The following is a 7,500-nucleotide window of genomic DNA, read 5'->3' on the forward strand; positions in this document are numbered from 1 at the left end:
AGAAGCTCACTGAGGTGGAGTTGGGCGAATGGGACTGCTTCTATGGTCAAAACCATGATTCCCAATGCCTTCATACAGAATTTTGTCGTATGTAGAGGCTTCTGAAGTAGCTTTTTCAGATGAACCACTTTCTCCTGAGGAAGAGATCCTCTGGGTCTGCATGCCCAGGAATATCATGGATTGGCTGGGCGTCAGGGAGGACTTGTTTAAATTCATGACCCAGCCGAGATCCTGAAGTTTGTCCATGGTCACTGTCAGTGACCGTTGGGCCTCATGAAGGGAGGGCTCCTTAATTAGAAGGTCGTACAGGTACGGGGTGATGGGAGACTCTCGCATTGCGAATCACTGCAGTGGCTGCGGCCATGATTTTGGTGAAGGCTCAAGGAGCTGATGTGAGACTGAAAGGAAGGCTTGTAAATTGGTAATGTCGATTTTGGAAGGCAAACCGCAAGTATTTCTGGTGTGGAGGGAAAATGGGTATATGCAGGTAGGCATCCTTTGACGAGAGAAATAAGGAATTGTCCTGGGGATATAGCTAAGATCACCAACTGTAGGAACTCCATTTTGAATTTTCGTGGTCGAATAAAATGGTTTAGTTCCTTTAGCTCTAGCATGGGACTGACACACCCGTCCTTTTTGGGAACTATGAAGAGGTTTGAATAGTACCCCTTGAAAAGCTCCCCTGGAGTAACGGGACGATCACTCTGGCGAGGAGAAGGCTGGAAATAACTTCTTGGAATGCCGTGTGTTTGGTTCTTGAGGTAACCTGGACATGGAGAAATGGTGGGGACGATAGATGATAACCTCAGGTAACCACCTTGTGAATCTAGGAATCTTGAATGAGTGTGACCCATGCGTCGGCAAAATGACTTAGTCTCCCTCCTATGGGTGCCGTGTCTGTGATCTCAGCGTCAAGCAGAGGTAGTCTTGTCTGCGGCCTTCGAGGTGTGCTTTCGGTTTTGTTGGTCTTTGCTTGCACCGCACATGTAGTCATTTGCTTCCTTGACCTGGGAAGCCAATTGGGAGAGTGTATGGTGCGGTGCTCCTGCCTCAATGTCGTTGATGAGAGTATCAGACCAGGACTGTATGGCTCTGCTAACCCATGCCATGGCTAGAACAGGGTGAAGGGATGAGCCAGATGCAGAGAAAACTGAGCGTAGTAAGCTCTCTAACCTTTTGTCCATGGAGTCTTTGAAGGAAGAAGCATCAGGGACTGGCAAGGCTGTGTTTTTTAAAAGTGGGATACCGGTGCATCTGCTGATGGAGGAGACAACCATTTTCTGTAAGTTCAGCCAAAAATGGATAAAGTTTTAGGAAGCAATGGTTGGTTTGGAACCGTCTCTCTGGTTTGTCCCACTCCTACAGGATGATTTGAGAGTGCGAGTGAAAAACTGGTAATGTCTTGTCTTCTCTTGAAGAGAACCTTAGAGGAATCAGCCGCTGCCTCTGGCTCTTGAAGATGAGGGGTCTCTAGCACAGAAGAGATCAGTGTATCTACTGTTTCTCAAGAGAGTCTGTGTGGCTCCTCCTCTTCATGCTCTGAGTCTGAGGACCTCCGAGCGATCCCAATCTTCCCCTGAATCTGGTGGAATGGGGGAAACACTCTCCTCATCAGAAGCGGAGGGAGCCCTATGTTCTGAGGGTCTAGCTTTTGGGTTGTCTAGGCGTGAAAGGAGTCTGTCTAAGCCTCTAAGGATTGGGCTAGCTTAGGTATCCCTGTGGCTAGTTGAGATGCCCATTCTGGTGTAGAGTGCCTTCTGCGTGGAGAGGTTTCCCTGCTGCTAGCTGAAAGATCCCCCTGGGTGGCCTGGTTCACCAGAGGTGGAGTAGGTTCTGGGGGTTCTGCACCTTGTTGAGGTGGCTTGCACATAGTGGTTCTGTTACCTGGGGACAGACATTTGCAGCATTTGGCACAAGCCAGAAATTTAACTGGAGGTGCTCCCCTAGAGAAGAGGCTGTCACTTGGCCCTTACATGGTAACAAGGGGTAGTAATGCACCAGTGAGGGTCTGTGTGCAGTTAATGGCCCCTAAGGGGTTAATGAATTCATTGACCTGCAGGGAATGGGTAGGCAGGAGAAGTGGCTGTCTCCCGGTAATGCCCAGTATTCTCCTCTTGTCGCTGTGTAAGGCAGAGCCCGAAGAAAGCGTGGTATGTTCTGCTAAGGGATAGAAGGAGCAGCTTCAAGTGCTCACAAGCTTAGTCAGGTTCCAATGATGGAACGTGATCCAAGATGTCGGCCAGCAGTGCGAGAGGCACGCAGGAGAACACTGCTGCTCTAGGTTTTCCCCTGCTACCACGGCAGTCGGTTATCCACCAGTCTGAGCTGTTAAGGCTATTGCAGTAGGGAAGAAGCCTCCCCTCCCTATGTTAAAACAGCAGAGCCTGAGGACCTGTTCCACTAGAAGGTGTCTGTGCGGGGCCCGGTCAAGCGGATGCCTCTGGTGTGAAAAGGCTACTGCCTAATGCTGCTTGCTTTCCTGATAGAGGGAGGGGGGCGAGGGTTTTAGGGAGAGCCCCAGCAGACTTACCTGCTATGGATACCGCTCTCCTCTGTCTTCTGGCCAGCATGGTCTCCTCTAGTAAGTGAAGAAGAGCTCAGTATGGCTGGAAGGTCTGTTGACCCTGCAGACAGGTCCCAAGTAGGAGGATTTCAAAAGAACTCCTTTACGTGGTGTAAAAAGTCTGAACAACCCCTGGTGTCAGAAAAAAACTAGGGATGCACCAAATGCAGGATTTGGTTCGTGATTCGGCCAGGATTCAGCCTTTTTCAGCAGGATTTGGATTCAGCCAAATCCTGCTGCCTGGCCGAACCTGATTTTGCATATGTAAATTTCATGAGGGAGGGAAATTGTGTGACTTTTTGTCACAAAACACCTAATTTGCATATGCAAATTAGGATTCAGTTCGGTATTTGGCAAAATCTTTCACGACGGATTCTGGGGGTTCAGTCGAATCCAAAATAGTGGATTCGGTGCATCTCTAGAAAAAACTGACCAGAAAAACATGTAGAATCCTAACCTCCTGAGGACACAACTCAAAACTGACTTGAGCTCCGACTGCTGGGGGTATAGCCAGTAGGACTCTGTCACTGTGTCCTCCAAGCAGACTTGGAGAAAATAACAGTAGCTGTTACTTAATCCCAACTAAAATATAATTAATCCTTATTGGAAGCAAAACATTCCTATTGGGTTTATTTAATGTTTACATCATTTTCTAGTAGACCTAAGAGATACTGACACCAGAAATTAAAACTTTTTTTTTGTTGTTGTTTACAACTTTAATAAATTCGTCTGTGTATGCTGTTTACAATTTTGCCATAGAAGTATCTGCCTGATGGTTTTACATTACCCATCTGATCCCAATGTTGCTCTTTAAGGGGGCTGCCATATTGTGCAGCAGTAGTCCGTTCGCATTAGATGCTATACGTGACATATTTTGGAACTTCAAGTAACAATAACTTACAAAAGCAGACCTTTTAGCAAAAAAAAAAAATGATGACCATAAATAACTTTTAATTCATAGTGAAAAGTAGTTTTTACGTGTCGGTATCACTTATAGCAAGATAAAAATTACGGAAAGATCCATTAACGGAAAAACCCTAGGTCCCGTAACATCTCTGCAATGTTGTTTGATATTCTAATTTCTCCTATAGAAAGACAATCTGGTGCTTGGTCTAGAGCAGGGGTCCCCAACCTTTTTAACCCGTGAGCCACATTCAAATGTAAAAACAGTTGGGGAGCAACGTAAGCATGAAAAAGTTCCTTGGGCTGCCAAATAAGGGCTGTGATTGGCTATTTGGAAGCCCCTATATGGACTGGCAGCCTACAAGAGTCTCTACTTAAAGACTATACTAAGTTTTTATGCAATTAAAACTTGCTTTGAAGCTTTGAATTTAAAAATAAGCACCTGCTTTGAGGACCCTGAGAGCAACATCCAAGGGGTTTGAGATCAACGTGTTGCTCACGAGCTACTGGTTGGGGATCACTGGTCTAGAGGGTAAAGCTATGTCTCGGAGCCTGATTATGAACCATATTATCTAGAATTAGTTCTGCTAGACTCATTCTACATGAGTTGTTGACTGTTTCTTTTCTGTGTGAACATGATCCGAATCATCAAACACCTTCTAAAGCACATCATGGAAAGCACATGAAACAAAACAGAGACTTGACTCCCTGGAGATCAGAATGGCACTGCTGTATGTATGCCTGTAGGGCAGTCACTGCCTGTTTGTTAGAAAGAGAAGGGCTCCGTCTGCAGTTTTCTCTTGCCAGAAGAAATGCAATTTACGTATAGATGCACATATACAGTGTGGGTGTCTAGTTTACATAAATTATATACCCTTAGATATGTGATCTGTTATCCAGAACGGTTTATCTAGGAAGCTCCATATTATGGGAAGGCCATCTCTCATAATTTCCTTTTTCTCTGTAATAATAAAACAGTAGCTTGTACTTAATCCCAACTAAAATATAATTAGTCCTTATTGGAAGCAAAACAATCTATTTATGGTTCAAACAATTGTTTAGTAGACAAAGTATAAAGATCCAAATTATGGAAAGAGCCCTTATCCGAAAACCCACAGGCCATGAGCATTCTGCATAACTGTATTCTTTCTGTTCTATTGTGTCATGGGAGTGACCAATAATTTTATTGGTTTAAAAAAAAAAAAAAAAAAAAAGAGAGATTATATTAGAACTTCGAAGCAGCAACAACCTGAAATAACACACACATAACTTAATGACAAAACAGACCCTAAATAACTGCAGACAGACTCTAGATGCAGTGAAGCAGTGAAAGGCCAAAAATCAAACTTATAGTAAACATTCTATATTTAAAGGAGAACTAAAGCTTAAGTAAAGAAGTAGGTAGAAATGTTTTACATTTTGTTTTGTGCTTCTGAACCAGCCCAAGGCAACCACAGCCCTTTAGCAGTAAAACAGGAAATTGTTTATTACTCACGGTAATTTCTGATTCCTGGTCACCTTCCATGGAAGCCTTCACCACTGGGTTAATATCACTCCGGGCCAATGGACAGGACCTCCTCCAAGAAGTTAAGTCAGCTCCTCCCCTACTCACCCATCTTCGTTATAAGCTTGTCCACACAGGGTGGAAATTCCCTGGTGAATGCTGCCATGGAAGGTGACCAGGAAACATAAATTACAGTGAGTAATAAACAATTTCCTGTTTTCCTAGTCACCCATGGCATTGCATTCACCATTGGGAACTATGAAAGCTGGTATCAGGGAGGGACTACTACACAATTGCAGTGAAATAATAAGCTTTATTCAGCACAATGTACAACTGATTGCAAGATTTTCTTCCAAATCTTGCTTCTTGTGACACAAGAACATCCAATCTATAATGTTTTATAAAAGTGTTGACTGATGACCATCTGGCAGATCTACAGATTATTTCTGGTGATGCTTTCGCCTCCATCGCCCAGGAACTCGCCAATTTTCTGGTGGAATGGGCTTTTATCCCCCAGGGGAACCTTCCTGCCTGCTGTATTATATGCTTTTGCAATAGCCGCTATAATCCAAGAATTTATCGTCCTCTTAGACGGAGCTTGGCCTTTCTTATATCCATCGGGAATTACAAACAAATGGTCTGACTTCCTCCAGGAACTTGTTCTTTCCATGTAGACTTTTATTGCTCTGACCAAATTTAAAGTATGCCAGCGAGCTTCCTGTTCTGTTTTGAAGACGAACAGAATAACGGAAGAACCACCTCTAAATCCATATGGAATTTAGACACAACCTTAGAAAGGAACTTAAAGGCACGACGTAATACCACTTTATCTTTGGAGACTGTTGTGAAAGGTTCTGATACACATAAAGCAGATAATTCTCCCACTCGGCAGGCTGAAGTAACTACCACCAACAGAATGACTTTCAAAGTAAGGTTCCCTTCAATGAGTTTTCGAATGAGAATAGGGCTTTCTTTATTGCTTTTAGCTCTAAGACATTTGATGACATTTGTCCCATCTCCCAGGCACCCTGGGCGAACTGATCTTCCGTGTGGCTCCACAACCTGAACCTGATGCATCACCTGACGTCCATTCTGGTTCTTCCAGGTACATACCTTTCCCTAGGTTTTTTTTTTCAACTTGTTCTTTACCTCTTGAAGCAATACCAACTTCTTGTGTAAGTTCATCTGTGGATTTCTCACTTTTCCTTAATAGGAAATTCTGCAGATACCTTGCATGCCATCTTGCCTATTTCACCTCTAGAATTGTTAAGGAGAATCCCAAGACTTTTAAACAATGGCGAGCTGTTACAACTGTCTGGCTCTTGAAACGTTTCATGGCCTAAGAGATCTTTACTTGCTTCTCGAGTGGCAGATTTACCAAGTTTTCTTGTGTTTGAAAATATGCTCCTAGAAACGGAGGGATTTTGTCGGAGACAGATTGCTCTTTTCCATATTGACAATTCACCTGTGCAATTGAAGAAACTCTAACACTCTTGTTGTTTAGTGTGAGGCCTCTCCTTCTGATCTTGCTGTCACTAGAATGTCGTCCAGGTAATAAAACACCGCTATACCCTCCTTCCTTAGTTTGGCTATGAGGGCAACCAGGATTTTTGAAAAAACTCTTGGTGATTGGGACAACGTGAACGGGAGACACCTGAACTTGTACATGTACCTCGCCGACAGCGAATCTCAGAAATTTTCTGTGTTCTGGACAAATAGGCTATGTGGAAGTATGCATCTTTTAAGTCTATGTTTGTGAGACAATCTCCAACTGAGATGGCTTGAATCATAGACCCTAATGATTCCATTTTGAAACTCCTTTTTTTGCAGGAATTTGTTCAATTATCTCATGGCCAACACTGGTCTCCGTGCCCCCGAAGCTTTTTTTACTAAAAAAAAAGTCTTGAGTAGAACCCTCTGTTTTTGTCGCATTGAGCAACAATTTCAATTGCTTTTGCCATGAAAAGTTGATTCATATACTCCTGAACCAAACTTAAACTTTCTTCGGGATTTCGGAATGAAGACTGTGTACCACTGATCCTGAACATTTTCGGCCCAGACCTGAGCAAAAACAGTTAACCTGCCTCACACTGACATAGTAACATAAAAAAACTAAAAGTCAAAGTAAACTTCATTGTCATCTCAGCAGTATAGGAATACACAGTGAGATGAGACGACGTGGCTCCAGCTAGTATATATTACAAAAAGGCACTTAAAAATATACAATAAATATGTAAACATTTGAAATGTGCAATATATTGGCAAAACTGGAGATATACATGTGTAAACCTTTAGATTTGTGGAAATAAATTAACAGTTCACAAAGTTAAGTTCACAGTTCAGCCGGAGTGTCTGGAATGTAGTGGGAGGGCAGGCAGTGAGGAGTCTGATCTCTTGCGGAAAAAAGCTTTAGCGCAGCTTGGTTGTTCGGGCCGGATGGGAGCAGTGTGAACAGTCCGTGTGAGGGGTGTGTGGAGTCCAGTGCAATGCAGGAGGCCTTTCTTACAGAGCGCTTGTGGAAGATGTCCTG

Source organism: Xenopus laevis, chromosome 2L, assembly GCF_017654675.1.
Source record: "Xenopus laevis strain J_2021 chromosome 2L, Xenopus_laevis_v10.1, whole genome shotgun sequence".
Classification (NCBI taxonomy): domain Eukaryota; kingdom Metazoa; phylum Chordata; class Amphibia; order Anura; family Pipidae; genus Xenopus; species Xenopus laevis.